This window comes from Ranitomeya variabilis, chromosome 5 (assembly GCF_051348905.1).
Source record: "Ranitomeya variabilis isolate aRanVar5 chromosome 5, aRanVar5.hap1, whole genome shotgun sequence".
NCBI lineage: Eukaryota > Metazoa > Chordata > Amphibia > Anura > Dendrobatidae > Ranitomeya > Ranitomeya variabilis.
In genome coordinates, this window is record NC_135236.1 from 100655139 (window position 1) to 100670643 (window position 15505).

Sequence of the window (15505 nt, forward strand, 5' to 3'; positions counted from 1 at the left end):
TATGTAGCAGTGTACCTTTATATGCACTTTGGGACATATCTGGTCCTATGTATGAAGTAGTGTACCTTTATATGCACTTTGGGACATATCTGGTCCTATGTATGCAGCAGTGTACCTTTATATGCACTTTGGGACATATCTGGTCCTATGTATGTAGTAGTGTACCTTTATAGGCACTTTGGGATATATCTGGTCCTATGTATGTAGCAGTGCACTTTTATAGGCACTTTGGGACATATCTGATCCTATGTATGTAGTAGTGTACCTTTATAGGCACTTTGGGACATATCTGGTCCTATGTATGTAGTAGTGTACCTTTATATGCACTTTGGGACATATCTGGTCCTATGTATGTAGTAGTGTACCTTTATATGCACTTTGGGACATATCTGGTCCTATGTATGTAGTAGTGTACCTTTATAGGCACTTTGGGACATATCTGGTCCTATGTATGTAGTAGTGTACCTTTATATGCACTTTGGGACATATCTGGTCCTATGTATGTAGTAGTGTACCTTTATATGCACTTTGGGACATATCTGATCCTATGTATGTAGTAGTGTACCTTTATAGGCACTTTGGGACTTATCTGGTCCTATGTATGTAGTAGTGTACCTTTATATGCACTTTGGGACATATCTGGTCCTATGTATGTAGTAGTGTACCTTTATATGCACTTTGGGACATATCTAGTCCTATGTGCCATATTTTCTGGTGTATAAGATGACTGGGCGTATAAGACGACCCCAACTTTTCCATATAAAATATGGAGATTGGGATATACTCGCCGTATAAGATGGGGGTCATCTTATATGCCCAGTCATCTTATATGGCGTGTGTGGTGCGGATGGTTCCCAGGGTCTGGAGGAGAGGAGACTCTCCTTCAGGCCCTGGGATCCATATTCATGTAAAAAAAGAATAAAAATAAAAAATATGGGATATACTTACCCTCCAAAGGCCCGCGGCTCTCAGTGGTGCAAGCGGCGGCCTCCGTTCCTAAGGATGCATTGAGCGAAGGACCTTCGATGACGTCACGGTCACGTGACCGGTCGCATGTACCTTGTTCTGTGATTGGATGAGTCTTTGTGTTCACTATTACAGTCAGTTTAAGTATTATGCATTAATTTCCATGGATCCTACCCCTCCTTATATAACATGTGCAAATATTGTCCTTTTCATACTTTAGTCTTCACCGCTGATTTTATTGACCTTTGACTACTATTTTTACATGTATTTTGCCATGTTTGTGATTTTTAATAAACTTCATAATTTATTATAGTTGAAGGATTTATGATTTCATGTTTTGTAGGAATTATATGTGCAGCGCCCCTGGTCCTGGTCATTGCAGTACTGACGCTCCGCCACTAAGGGGAGTGATGGTACGTCTGATGGCACTAAAGGAGTTCACCTGACCAGGTATCACAGTCACACATTATACTTCACACTCTGGCCACCAGGGGGAGCAAAGGGTTCTATGTATTAGGCCACTCCTCACACTCTGGTAAAACTGGGGGCTGGATAGGAAGTTAGGGAGAAGCTGACTGGGTTTTGCCCAGGTAACATCTAGTGAGAGAAGAGCGTTGCTTGGGAAGATCCAGGGGGGTCCCTGTCAGGGGTGGGATCCTGATAGAGGCCTAGCGAAAGGACAGATCGTAACGGAGCTGTGCCTGCACCTCATTGCGGCGGCATCTTAAGAAAGGACACAAAGCTAAGTATATTGTGGAGAAGTGAGAAACGAGATCACAGCACAAAGGCGATAGAACCAGTAGGACTCGTGCCCTGAGATTGGCAACATTCTACTGAGGCGCGTAGCCGGTGGCCGGAACGCCGAGGAAGTATTGGGCTCCACGCATTACTTCAAACCAACGGCAGGGCAGTTAATTTTAGGTTGGCTGCCTCACCTAAATCACCTAATGAAGACAACGGAGGCAATTGTGGGAGAGGGGCGTCTCTAGGGTCCCTATAAAATAACTCCACGCCTACCCCGTCATACGGGTGCGTCCTAGCCATATCATCTGGGGGACGGAGAGAAAGAACAGAAACATACACGACAGAGCACTATCCCGTGGTGCTCAGCAGGGAAGTACTACAACACCCAGGCGCTAGTAGGTAGGCTACTGATTTCCACCTGCAAAGGGAACTCTGGATGTGCCTTCGGACCGGCCGGTCTCAGCCAGCCCTGTTAGCAGTGCTCTGGATTGCGGATGCCGAAGCCTTCAGTAAAGAGGTAAAGAGACTGCAACCCTGTGTCCTTGTTATTTACTGCGACCTACACCACCACCTACACCTTTTATTGGGCGCCCCTTAGCAGGACCACGGACCGGGTCAGGCCACCGTGACATCCTCAGAACCGAGAGACCCAGATCCGAGTACCCCGCTGCCCTGCGTCTGGGGGCCGCTCCATATGGAGTTCTGGAGATTTTTCCCCTATTACAATCAGACTAGATTGTGGCTTTTGGCCGTGATTCTTTTTTTTGTGCAACTTTATTAGCTTGGATGATATTGATTATATCTTCAGGAGAACGCTGGATCTCCTTTTCTTGTGCTGCACCACCAATATTTTGTTCCAAGTGATAGTTTCATTCTTTCGAGAGAGAGCTAATTTGCATATTTATATATTGTATGTAATGTTTTTTGTTACATTTTGTTTATATGAAATACATAACTTATTATATTATCTTTGGTAAAGTTCATTGCTATGGAAGATGATGGCTATGTACATGATGGGAAATAAATACATTAATACTACTACTAATAATAATAATAGAATCTATTCTGTGAATCATCCTTTTAACATTAATCTATTATGAACTTCAAATACTGTTTTGTTTTGATTTTGCTGGTAAGAAAATCTAGAAAAGGCAGATAAAAAGCTATATGATTTGCAACATATAGGTTTATTAATGGTTGAGAATAGAAACTAAACTAAAACACGTGAGCAAGTGAAGTCTCATGTTACTATTCTTATAGTACACATATGGATTCCACAAAACAAATTGCAGGATGAAAGAATAATTGCCATAAGCTTTCTCTAATGCCGCTTCTTATGTATAGGAGCTCTGGTTTCCTTATACAGTCCCCCTCCAAAAAGTACTAGCAGTTATATCGGCTGTAGATCTTTTCTGCACAATGTAATGTGATCTTCCTTTAATACAAGCTTTAATAATAATAATTAGAGTTAGGCCATCATTGGTATTGATGACCTACACATATCATAAATTGATCCACAAAAATCATTTTTTTTCTTTTACTGTGCAAGTTTTGTACAATATGGGTCCCTTACACGCCGTCAGTAACAACCAGTGTTCCATAGTACAGGTCTGTAGAAAGGTAATTATCATAATCATGACCGCATCTCTGAAATTACTTCCTGTGCTTCTGCTATTGGCTGAAGCAGCACGGGTTTACTAGGGACCGTTCATGTCAGACTAATTTGATCAGCTTCTATGAAGAGGTAAGTTCCGGACTGGACCAAGGGAACCCAGTGGACGTAGTATATATGGACTTTTCCAAAGCTTTTGATACGGTGCCACACAAAAGGTTGTTACATAAAATGAGAGTAATGGGGATAGGGGAAAATATGTGTAAGTGGGTTGAGAGCTGGCTCAGGGATAGGAAACAAAGGGTGGTTATTAATGGAGCACACTCGGACTGGGTCACGGTTAGCAGTGGGGTACCACAAGGGTCAGTATTGGGCCCTCTTCTTTTTAACATATTTATTAATGACCTTGTAGGGGGCATTCAGAGTAGAATTTCAATATTTGCAGATGACACTAAACTCTGCAGGGTAATCAATACAGGGGAGGACAATTTTATATTACAGGATGATTTATGTAAACTAGAAGCTTGGGCTGATAAATGGCAAATGAGCTTTAATGGGGATAAATGTAAGGTCATGCACTTGGGTAGAAGTAATAAGATGTATAACTATGTGCTTAATTCTAAAACTCTGGGCAAAACCGTCAATGAAAAAGACCTGGGTGTATGGGTGGATGACAAACTCATATTCAGTGGCCAGTGTCAGGCAGCTGCTACAAAGGCAAATAAAATAATGGGATGTATTAAAAGAGGCATAGATGCTCATGAGGAGAACATAATTTTACCTCTATACAAGTCACTAGTTCGACCACACTTAGAATACTGTGCACAGTTCTGGTTTCCGGTGTATAAGAAAGACATAGCTGAACTGGAGCGGGTGCAGAGAAGAGCGACCAAGGTTATTAGAGGACTGGGGGGTCTGCAATACCAAGATAGGTTATTACACTTGGGGCTATTTAGTTTGGAAAAACGAAGGCTATGGGGTGATCTTATGTTAATGTATAAATATATGAGGGGACAGTACAAAGACCTTTCTGATGATCTTTTTAATCATAGACCTGAGACAGGGACAAGGGGGCATCCTCTACGTCTGGAGGAAAGAAGGTTTAAGCATAATAACAGACGCGGATTCTTTACTGTAAGAGCAGTGAGACTATGGAACTCTCTGCCGTATGATGTTGTAATGAGTGATTCATTAATTAAATTTAAGAGGGGACTGGATACCTTTCTGGAAAAGTATAATGTTACAGGGTATATACACTAGATTCCTTGATAAGGCGTTGATCCAGGGAACTAGTCTGATTGCCGTATGTGGAGTCGGGAAGGAATTTTTTTCCCCATGGTGGAGTTACTCTTTGCCACATGGGGTTTTTTTGCCTTCCCCTGGATCAACATGTTAGGGCATGTTAGGTTAGGCTATGGGTTGAACTAGATGGACTTACAGTCTTCCTTCAACCTTAATAACTATGTAACTATGTAACTATGTAACTATATATACCCCTCCCGCTGAGCCTGCCATCTACTATTAGTATTGGTTGTTTTATTCTCTTTTTTTAAGGTGCTTTGTGCATTTTGGGAAAAAAGAGAAACTGTATAAGCCCCGATATGTGAAATGACCCTAACAGGTTCATTTTTTGCTAATTATGAAAATGTAAACTACAGGCTTTGTCAGGTTGGCGCTGTTACACTGATTGAAGAAATATGTCTTGTGGTTCTTGTTTAATCTGCATTAGAAGTTTTCAGTTAATGAAATTCTCATGCTCTGGTGAGGAGCTGTGGGCTGCTCTTTTTTTCGAGCTCTGGTCTCATTGTCATCATTGTGGCTTACATGACAGGTCGCTGAACCTTCCGTGACCTGCCTCTTATCTTAAATACTGCGCCTGAGGTCTTTAAAAAAAGTAACTCCAGGAAAATGGCGCTGGTAGCGACTCATGCCCAATAGCATCTATTGCTTGCTGATAGATGGTACTGCTCATGCAAAGCTGCCATTTTGCAGGTGCCAGTCTTTTTCTTTGCTCCAACAAAATGGTGATGGCGCATGCACAGTAACATCTATCTGCAAGTGATGCTCTCAATCTGTGCAAGCACCCCACTCCAGCAGGCGGGGCTTGCATAGCTTAAGAGCATCACTTGCAGATAGATACTACTGCACATGCACCACCGGCGCCATTTTGTTGAACAAAAAAACAATTTGGTTTCAATAAAATGGCGACAGCGGTGCTTCAGCAGTAGCACCTATCAGCATGCGATAGACGCTACTGCGCATACACCGCCAGCAGCACCATTTTGCAGGAGTTATTTTTTATTTAAAAGACCACAATATTAACTGAGCTAGCGCAGTATTTAAAACAGGAACAAGTGACCTGTCATTTAAGCCCAGAAGGATGACAATGAGGCAAAAACACCATAAAAAAGACCAGCCCACAGTCCCGCCTCGAAACACGAACATATCATTACCTCAAAACTGCAAACAAAGATTAAAAAACAACCACAAGACGGATTTCTGCAACCTAATAATTTTAATCAATGTAACGATGCCAACCTGACAATATCTGTAGTTTACTTTGCAAAATCCTGATGACAGGTTCGCTTCAAGTCTATTGAGTACAACCTATGAAATAACATGTTGATCCAGAGGAACGGAAAAACCTCATGAGGCAGACACTAATAGCTCCATATTAGAGGAAAAATTCCTTCCCAATTCCACATACAGCAATCAGAATGGTTCCCTGGATCAACGCCCCATCACAGATTCTAGTGTGCACAACCTGTACCTGTGATATTATATTTTTCAAGAAAGACATAAAGGCCCTTCTTGAATTTTAGTAGTGAATTAACCATTACCACATGAAGCGGCAGAGAGTTCCATCGTCTCACTGCCCTTACAGTAAAGAATCTGCATTTGTGTTGATGACGAAAACTTCTTTCCTCTAGACATAGAGGATGCCCCCTGTCACTGTCATAGGCCTAAGTGTAAAAAAGATCATTAAAAAGATCTCTGTACTGCCCCCTTATATATTTGTACATAATAACAAGATCGCACCTAAGCCTTCCTTTTTCCAAACTGAATAACCCCAAGTTTAATGACCTGTCTTGGTATTGCAGTCCACCCATTCCCGTAATAACCTTGGTCTTTCTTCTCTGCGCCTGCTCTACAAGGGTTTGAAGATTATATTCAGAACAGTTGGTTATTTCAGGATCTAAATGCCGACTAGGAGCACAGAGCCTCATATTTTACAACCATATAGGACAAAGTTTATATTGTCTTTGGAAAATACAGGAAATAAATAAGATTTAAGAGACCATGTTAGGGAACATTTCTCAGCATGTGTGATATCAAAGAGCTTTACTAAAATGAGAAGCATTATGGAAGAACAATTGTTGTTTTAGGGCGTGTTCCCATTTAAACCTTTTTTTTCATGCAAAAACTCTTAAATTGAAGCTAATAGAATTTTTGCCAGTCCTATTTACATTATACCTATACTTGAGCTACTTCGTTTGTAGGGTATGTAATAATAATAATAATAATAATCTTTATTTATATAGCACCAACATATTCCGCAGCGCTTTACAGTTTAACAGTTTCAAACACAACAGTCATAGGTAACAATGTTAACAATACAGTAATAAAGCAAAATAAGACAAAATAAGACGACCCTGCTCGTGAGAGCTTACACTCTACAATGAGGTGGGGAGATACAAAGTACAGGTGTGTATTTACAATGATGTATTTACAATGATGGTCCAGCCATCTTCAGGGGGTGGGGGTAGGTGAGATAGTGAATGGGCTACACACACACACAAACATAAAATGACTGATTAGGGAACGTGATAGGCCGCTCTGAACAAATGAGTTTTGAGCGAGCGCCTAAAACTATGCAAGTTGTGGATGGTCCTAATATCTTGGGGTAGAGCATTCCAGAGGATTGGCGCAGCACGGGAGAAGTCTTGGAGTCGGGAGTGGGAGGTACGGATTAGTGCAGAGGTTAGTCGAAAGTCGTTTGCAGAGCGCAGAGGTCGGCTAGGCCGATAGACAGAAATGAGGGAGGAGATGTAAGAGGGTGCCGCACTGTGGAGAGCTTTGTGGGTGAGAACAAGAACTTTGAATTGTATCCTGTAATGAATGGGCAGCCAGTGTAATGACTGGCGAAGAGCGGACACGTCCGAGTAACGATTAGCCAGATGGACAACCCTGGCTGCCGCATTAAGGATGGACTGGAGAGGGGAAAGTCGCGTGACTTCTACAACAAGCAATGTGTCTTATTGCATTTATGTACATGTATACGGGCAGTCTAGGTGGTGCTACAGGACCCCTAGAGAGATGACCATAGCCCTACAATGTTAGCAAACAAGGGTCAGAAAAATTAACCTAATGGTTATGTAGGAAAGAATGTGGACAAATAAGCTTAAAATCTTCCAACTGTATGTGGCTCAAGATGTGATAGTGTTAAACGGTCTATTTCTGCCCCCCCGAATTTACTGTATAATTTTAAAAACAGTTTAAATCCATCCAAGTATGACTGTCGGCTCACTGCAGGATCAGGATACAGCTGCCTATTGAAATATATGTAAAGAGGAGGGGAAGAAGAAGGAGGAGCAGAGGGAGAAAGAAGCTGAAAGACACAACCAGACCCTGTTGCTGCTTTCTAGTAAGTAGATCTTGACAACCCAGTGCTGGATTCACAGCTAGACTGCTCAGTACAACTTAATGACATCCTCCATACTGATGATTTTTCTGAAGGAGTGCTATATAGAGACAGGAGAACAGGAATCCCGCATGCCTGTGTGCAGTGTTTATAGAAGCTAGTTTTCAGCTCAGGGCGAACTAAAAAAAAAAATGGAGCTTGCAAAGGAGGAAATTTGGTGAAAAAATGTAGGATATAAATCATATAATGGTCAGAAATAGTGTTTTTCCCTGTGTACACACAAGACAGCTAATTCTGAACAATAGCTAAGCTACTGCAATGACCTGCACATAGGGCAGGTGTCATATCTAATCAGAACTATAATTCACTTCTAATTGGAGATATTTGCTAATATTATTATTAGAGATGAGCCACCTTCCTAGTGTTCGGGTTCGGTTCGGTTCGCCGAACAGGGACGTGTTCGACGAACTTTTCGTCGAACGTTCGACGAACACCGTCGAACCCCATTGAAACCAATGGCAGGCAAACACAAACACATACAAACACATGGAAAACACATAGAAAACATCTTAAAAGTTGTCCAAAAGCTGACAAACTGCTCAGAAGACACAACAAACACATGGAAAAGTCACAACTATATATAGTCATGCGAAAAGAAAAGAGGTGGAGGAGTAAAAGGAGGAGAAGACACAGATATAGGCATGTCATGTCCTTCTAAAATCAAGAAAGGCTGGAGTAAAATCTAAATTCACTCTACCAACACCCAGACGTCTTGACAAAAAAAAGAAATATCTTTAGGTAGAATGGCGGCGGGTCCATTCAGAACACTTTCCTTAGAAGACGTAGTGGTACCCCCATTGGGATTTGTGCCAAAAAATGAACCCAATACATTCAGACTAATCCACCATTTGTCATATCCAAGGGGCAGGTCAGGAAACGACAACAGCGACGCGGAACCAAGTACAGTACTATGTACTGTACCTCCTTTGACGAGGCAATCAGGCTGGTCAAGAAGTTGGTAAGGGGCACCCTAATGGCCAAAACAGACATTGAGGGGGCGTTCCGGTTACTACCTGTGCCTCCGAATAGTGTCCTCCCATTGGGCTGCTTCTGTGAAGGAGCATACAACATAGATCGCTGTTTGCCCATAGGGTGCTCCATATCCTGCTCACTATTTGAGGCGTTTAGTTACTTCCTCGAATGTGTCGTCATGGACGTTTGTAAGGTGGCACATATTATCCATTACCTCGACGACTTCTTATGCCTGGGCCCAAAAGATTCACCACAGTGTGAAAACACGCGGTAGTCCACCTGTGAGAAGGAGAGAGCTGGAGGGAGAGTGGACACCTCAGAGCTGAGGGGTTAGATTGAGAAAGAAAGAAGGCGGTGTAGCTTGCTTCATGGGTGGGGTACTCTGCTGAGTTGCAGAAAATGCTACTAGGCCCAAAAGGATTTCCTGGGCCAGATGCTCTTACAAAATAGTAGTTAGGTAAACAGGCGATGTAGCTTGCTTCATGGGTGGGGTACGCTGCTGAGTAGCACTAAATTCTACTAGGCCCAAAAGGATTTCCTGGGCTAGATGCCCTTACAAAATAGTAGTTAGGTAAACAGGCGGTGTAGCTTGCTTCATGGGTGGGGTACGCTGCTGAGTAGCACCAAATTCTACTGGGCCCAAAAGGATTTCCTGGGCCAGATACCATTAAAAATAGTACTTCGGTAAACAGGCGGTGTAGCTTGCTTCATGGGTGGGGTACGCTGCTGAGTAGCACTAAATTCCACTAGGCCCAAAAGGATTTCCCGGGCTAGATGCCGTTACAAAATAGTAGTTAGGTAAACAGGCGGTGTAGCTTGCTTCATGGGTGGGGTACGCTGCTGAGTAGCACCAAATTCTACTGGGCCCAAAAGGATTTCCTGGGCCAGATACCATTAAAAATAGTAGTTAGGTAAACAGGCGGTGTAGCTTGCTTCATGGGTGAAGTACGCTGCTGAGTAGCACCAAATTCTGCTAGGCCCAAAAGGATTTCCTGGGCTAGATGCAGTTATAAAATAGTAGTTAGGTAAACAGGCGGTGTAGCTTGCTTCATGGGTGGGGTACGCTGCTGAGTAGCACCAAATTCTTCCTTGCCTCCTGCACCTTCCTCAACAGTTTGGCTGCTACCATGCTCCCTCGGTAATCCCTCTCCCCCAGCCTCCAATGCCAGCCACCTTGGTGCTGCCAACCTTCTTGACCTTGGAGATGTGATCCCTTCCGCATACGACTCCTCCTGTTCCTCCTCCTCCTCTCGTTCCACCACCTGACTCCGAACTCTGTGTAAGGTGTGCTCCAGCATGTAAATCACCGGAATGGTCATGCTGATAATGGCATCGTCAGCACTAAACATCTTCGTTGCTATTTCAAAACTGTGCAGAAGGGTGCGTAGGTCCCTGATCTGAAACCACTCCTGCAGCGTGATTTGCCCCACCTCTTGAGCTCGTTGGCCCAGGCTATACGTCATAACGTATTGCACCAGGGCTCGTTGGACAGTGCAGACACTGCTCCTAGGCCCAAAACTATTAACTGGATTAGATGCAGTAAAAATTGAGATACACAGGCGGTATAGTTTGTTTCACAGGCTGGCTACTCTGCTGACGTGCAGACACTGCTCCTAGGCCCCAAACTATTAACTGGATTAGAGGCAGTAAAAATTGAGATACACAGGCGGTATAGTTTGTTTCACAGGCAGGCTACTCTGCTGACGTGCAGACACTGCTCCTAGGCCCCAAACTATTAACTGGATTAGAGGCAGTAAAAATTGAGATACACAGGCGGTATAGTTTGTTTCACAGGCGGGCTACTCTGCTGACGTGCAGACACTGCTCCTAGGCCCAAAACTATTAACTGGATTAGATTCAGTGAAAATAGTGATACACAGGCGGTATAGTTTGTTTCACAGGCTGGCTACTCTGCTGACGTGCAGACACTGCTCCTAGGCCCAAAACTATTAACTGGATTAGATGCAGTAAAAATTGAGATACACAGGCGGTATAGTTAGTTTCACAGGTGGGCTACTCTGCTGACGTGCAGACACTGCTCCTAGGCCCAAAACTATTAACTGGATTAGATGCAGTAAAAATTGAGATACACAGGCGGTATAGTTTGTTTCACAGGCGGGCTACTCTGCTGACGTGCAGACACTGCTCCTAGGCCCTAAACTATTAACTGGATTAGATGCAGTGAAAATTGAGATACACAGACGGTGTAGTTAGTTTCACAGGCGGGCTACTCTGCTGACGTGCAGACACTGCTACTAAGCCCAAAACCCCAAAATTATTTACTGGGTTAGATGCAGTAAAAATTGAGATACACAGGCGGTGTAGCTAGCTTCACAGGCGGGCTACTCTGCTGACGTGCACACACTGCTACTAAGCCCAAAACCCCAAAATGATTTACTGGGTTAGATGCAGTACAAATTGAGATACACAGGCGGTGTAGCTAGCTTCACAGGCGGGCTACTCAGATGACTATCAGACAATGCTACTAGCCCAAAAGGATTGGCTGAGCTAGATTACACCAAATGCTGTGACAAACACTTGCACAACACTGGCTCAGACCTGCCTGGTAAACAGTGCTATGAACTGCTGTGACCTACCCTGAAAAGGGCTGATATTACGATTAGTCCCAACTCCTCCCGACTCCCTAAACCTATCTCTCTGACAATTCGCTCCAAAAAAACACTCTTAGGCCATGTTCACACTTTGCGGTTTTTACCGCGGAACCGCGGCGATTTTGATGCTGCGGGTCCACAGCAGTTTCCATAGCATTTACATTTACATGTAAACCCCATGGAAACCGCAAACCGCTGTGCACATGCTGCGGGAAAAAATGCGCAGAAACGCAGCGGTTTAAAACCCGCAGCATGTCACTTCTTTGTGCAGAATCGCAGCGATTCTGCACACATAGAAATGCATTGAACCGCTTACTTCCCACATGGGGCTGTGCCCACGTTGCGGGAAGTAAGCGGCTAATGTGCGGGTGGTACCTGGGGTGGAGGAGAGGAGACTCTCCTCCAGGCCCTGGGAACCATATTTGGGGTAAAAAAAAGAATAAAAATAAAAAATAATGTTATACTCACCTCTCAGCGCTGCACGTGGCCGGCCGGTCAGAGTTGCTGTGCGAACAGGACCTGAGGTGACGTCGCGGTCACATGACCGTGATGTCACGAAGGTCCTTCTCGGCACAGCATCTTTGGAACCGGAGCGCCGCATGCAGCGCCGAGGAGATCCGGACATCGGAGGGTGAGTATAACCAATTTTTATTATTTTTAACATTACTATTGATGCTGCATATTGCTGCATATGCAGCATCAATAGTATAGGAGTAATCCTGCAGCGTAAATCGCAAAACAAACCGCGATAAATCTGCAGGGATAACCGCAGCGGTTGTGCCCTGCAGATTTATCAATTCCGCTGCGGGAGAACCCGCAGAGGGACGCCGCAAAGTGTGAACATGGCCTTAGTCTGTATAGTGCCCACAGCAGCAGCGGTGCCGTCTAACACTAAGCTGCAGCAGTGAGGAAATGATGGCGACGGGGCAAATGGCTGGTTCTTATAGGGCAACTGCACCCCTCAAGTTGCTCAAAACCACATTCAAGAAGTTTATTAACCCTTCAGGTGTTTCACGGGAAATTTTGGAATGTTTAAAAAAAACAAATGAACATTTAATTTTTTTCGCAAAAAATTTACTTCAGCTCCAATTTGTTTTATTTTACCAAAGGTAACAGGAGAAAATTGACCGCAAAAGTTGTTGTACAGTTTGTCCTGAGTACGCCGATACCCGATATGTGGGGGTGAACCACTGTTTGGGCGCATGGCAGAGCTCGGAAGGCAAGGAGCGCCGTTTGACTTTTCAATGCAATATTGACTGGAATTGAGATGGGATGCCATGTTGCGTTTGGAGAGCCCCTGATGTGCCTAAACATTGAAACCCCCCACAAGTGACACCATTTTGGAAAGTAGCCCCCCTTAGGAACTTATCTAGATGTGTGTTGCGCACTTTGACCCACTAAGTGCTTCACAGAAGTTTATAATGTAGAGCCGTAAAAATAAAAAATCATATTTTTTCACAAAAATGATATTTTCGCCCCCAATTTTTTATTTTCCCAAGGGTAAGAGAATGAATTGGACCCCAAAAGTTGTTGTGCAATTTGTCTTGAGTACGACGATACCTGATATGTGGGGGTAAACCACTGTTTGGGCTCATGGCAAAGCTCGGAAGGGAAGGAGCGCCGCTTGACTTTTCAATGCAAAATTGACAGGAATTGAGATGGGACGCCATGTTGCGCTTGGAGAGCCCCTGATGTGCCTAAACATTGAAACCCCTCACAAGTGACATCATTTTAGAAAGTAGACCCCCTAAGGAACTTATCTTGATGTGTGGTGCGCACTTTGACCCACTAACTGCTTCACAGAAGTTTATAATGTAGAGCCGTAAAAATAAAAAAAATCATATTTTTTCACATAAATGATCTTTTCACCCCCAATTTTTTTGTTTTCCCAAGGATAAGGCTACTTTCACACTTGCGTTTGTAGCAGCTGCGGAGGGCTGCGGATTTCCTCCGTGAAGCCCGCCCTCCGCCGCTAGCTCCGCGTATTTCTGCATGCGGCCGGCATGCGGCCTGTGTACCTATATTTAACATTTGGTACGCAGGTCGTGCCGCAGTATGCGGATGCTTCCACATGCGTCGTTTTGACGATGCAGAGAAAAAAAATTGCTACAAGCTGCGTCCTACGCTGGTCTCCGCATCGTCAAAATGACGCATGCGGAAGCATCCGCATACTGCGGCACGACCTGCGTACCTAATGTTAAATATAGGTACACAGGCCGCATGCCGGCCGCATGCAGAAATAGGCGGAGCTAGCGGCGGAGGGCGGGGCTTCACGGAGGAAGTCCGCAGCCCTCCGCAGCTGCTACAAATGCAAGTGTGAAACCGGCCTAAGAGAAGAAATTGGACCCCAAAAGTTGTCGTGCAATTTGTCTTGAGTACGCTGATACCCGATATGTGGGGGTAAACCACTGTTTGGGCGCATGGCAGAGCTCGGAAGTGAAGGAGCACGGTTTGACTTTTGAACCCCCATGTGTTTCACTACAGTTTATAACGCAGAGCTGTGAAAATAAAAATTCTTTTTTTTTCACAAAAATTATTCTTTAGCCCCCAGTTTTGTATTTTCCCAAGGGTAACAGGAGAAATTGGACCTGAAAAGTTGTTGTCCAATTTGTCCTGAGTACGCTGATACTCCATATGTGGGGGGGAACCACCGTTTGGGTGCATGTCCAAGCTCGGAAGGGAAGGAGCACCGTTTGGATTGCAGACTTAGATGGAATGGTCTGCAGGCGTCACATTGCGTTTGCAGAGCCCCTAATGTACCTAAACAGTAGAAACCCCCCACAAGTGACCCCATATTGGAAACTAGACCCCCCCAAGGAATGTATCTAGATGTGTTGTGAGAACTTTGAACCCCCAAGTGTTTCACTACAGTTTAGAACGCGGAGGCGTGAAAATAAAACTTCTTTTTTTCTCACAAAAATTATTTTTTAGGCCCCAGTTTTGTATTTTCCCAAGGGTTTTACTTTTTCAACGCAGAATTGTCTGGAATTGAGATCAGATGCCATGTCGAGTTTGGAGAGCCCTTGATGTGCCTAAACAGTGGAAGCCCCCCAATTCTATCTGAATCCCTAACCCAAACACACCCCTAACCCTAATCCCAACCCTAACCATAACCCTAATCACACCCCTAACCCAAACATGCCCCTAACCCTAGTCCCAACCACACCCCTAACCCCAACACACCCTTAACCCCAACAGACCACTAACCCTAATCCCAACCCTAACCACACCCCTAACTCCAACATACCCTTAACCTTAATCCCAACCATAACTGTAACCACACCCCTAATGCTGACACACCCCTAACCCTAATCCCAACCGTAAATGTAATCCAAACCCTAACCCTAACTTTATCCCCAATCCTAACTGTAACCCTAACCCTAGCCCCAACCCTAACCCTAGCCCTAACCCTAGCCCCAACCCTAACCCTAGCCTTAACCCTAGCCCCAACCCTAACCCTAGCCCTAACAATAGACCTAACCCTAACACTAACCCTAGCCCCAACCCTAACCCTAGCCCCAACTCTAACCCTAGCCCCAACCCTAACCCTAACCCCATCCCTAACCCTAGCCCCAACCCTAACCCTAGCCCCAACCTAACCCTAATGGGAAAATGGAAATAAATACATTTTTTATTTTATTATTTTTCCCTAACTAAGGGGGTCATGAAGGGGGTTTGATTTACTATTCATAGTGGGTTTTTTAGCGGATTTTTGTGATTGGCAGCTGTCACACACTAAAAGACGCTTTTTATTGCAAAAAATAGTTTTTGCTTCTCCACATTTTGAGAGCTATAATTTTTCCATATTTTGGTACACAGAGTCATGTGAGGTCTTGTTTTTTGCGGGACAAGTTGACGTTTTTATTGGTACCATTTTTGGGCATGTGACATTTTTTG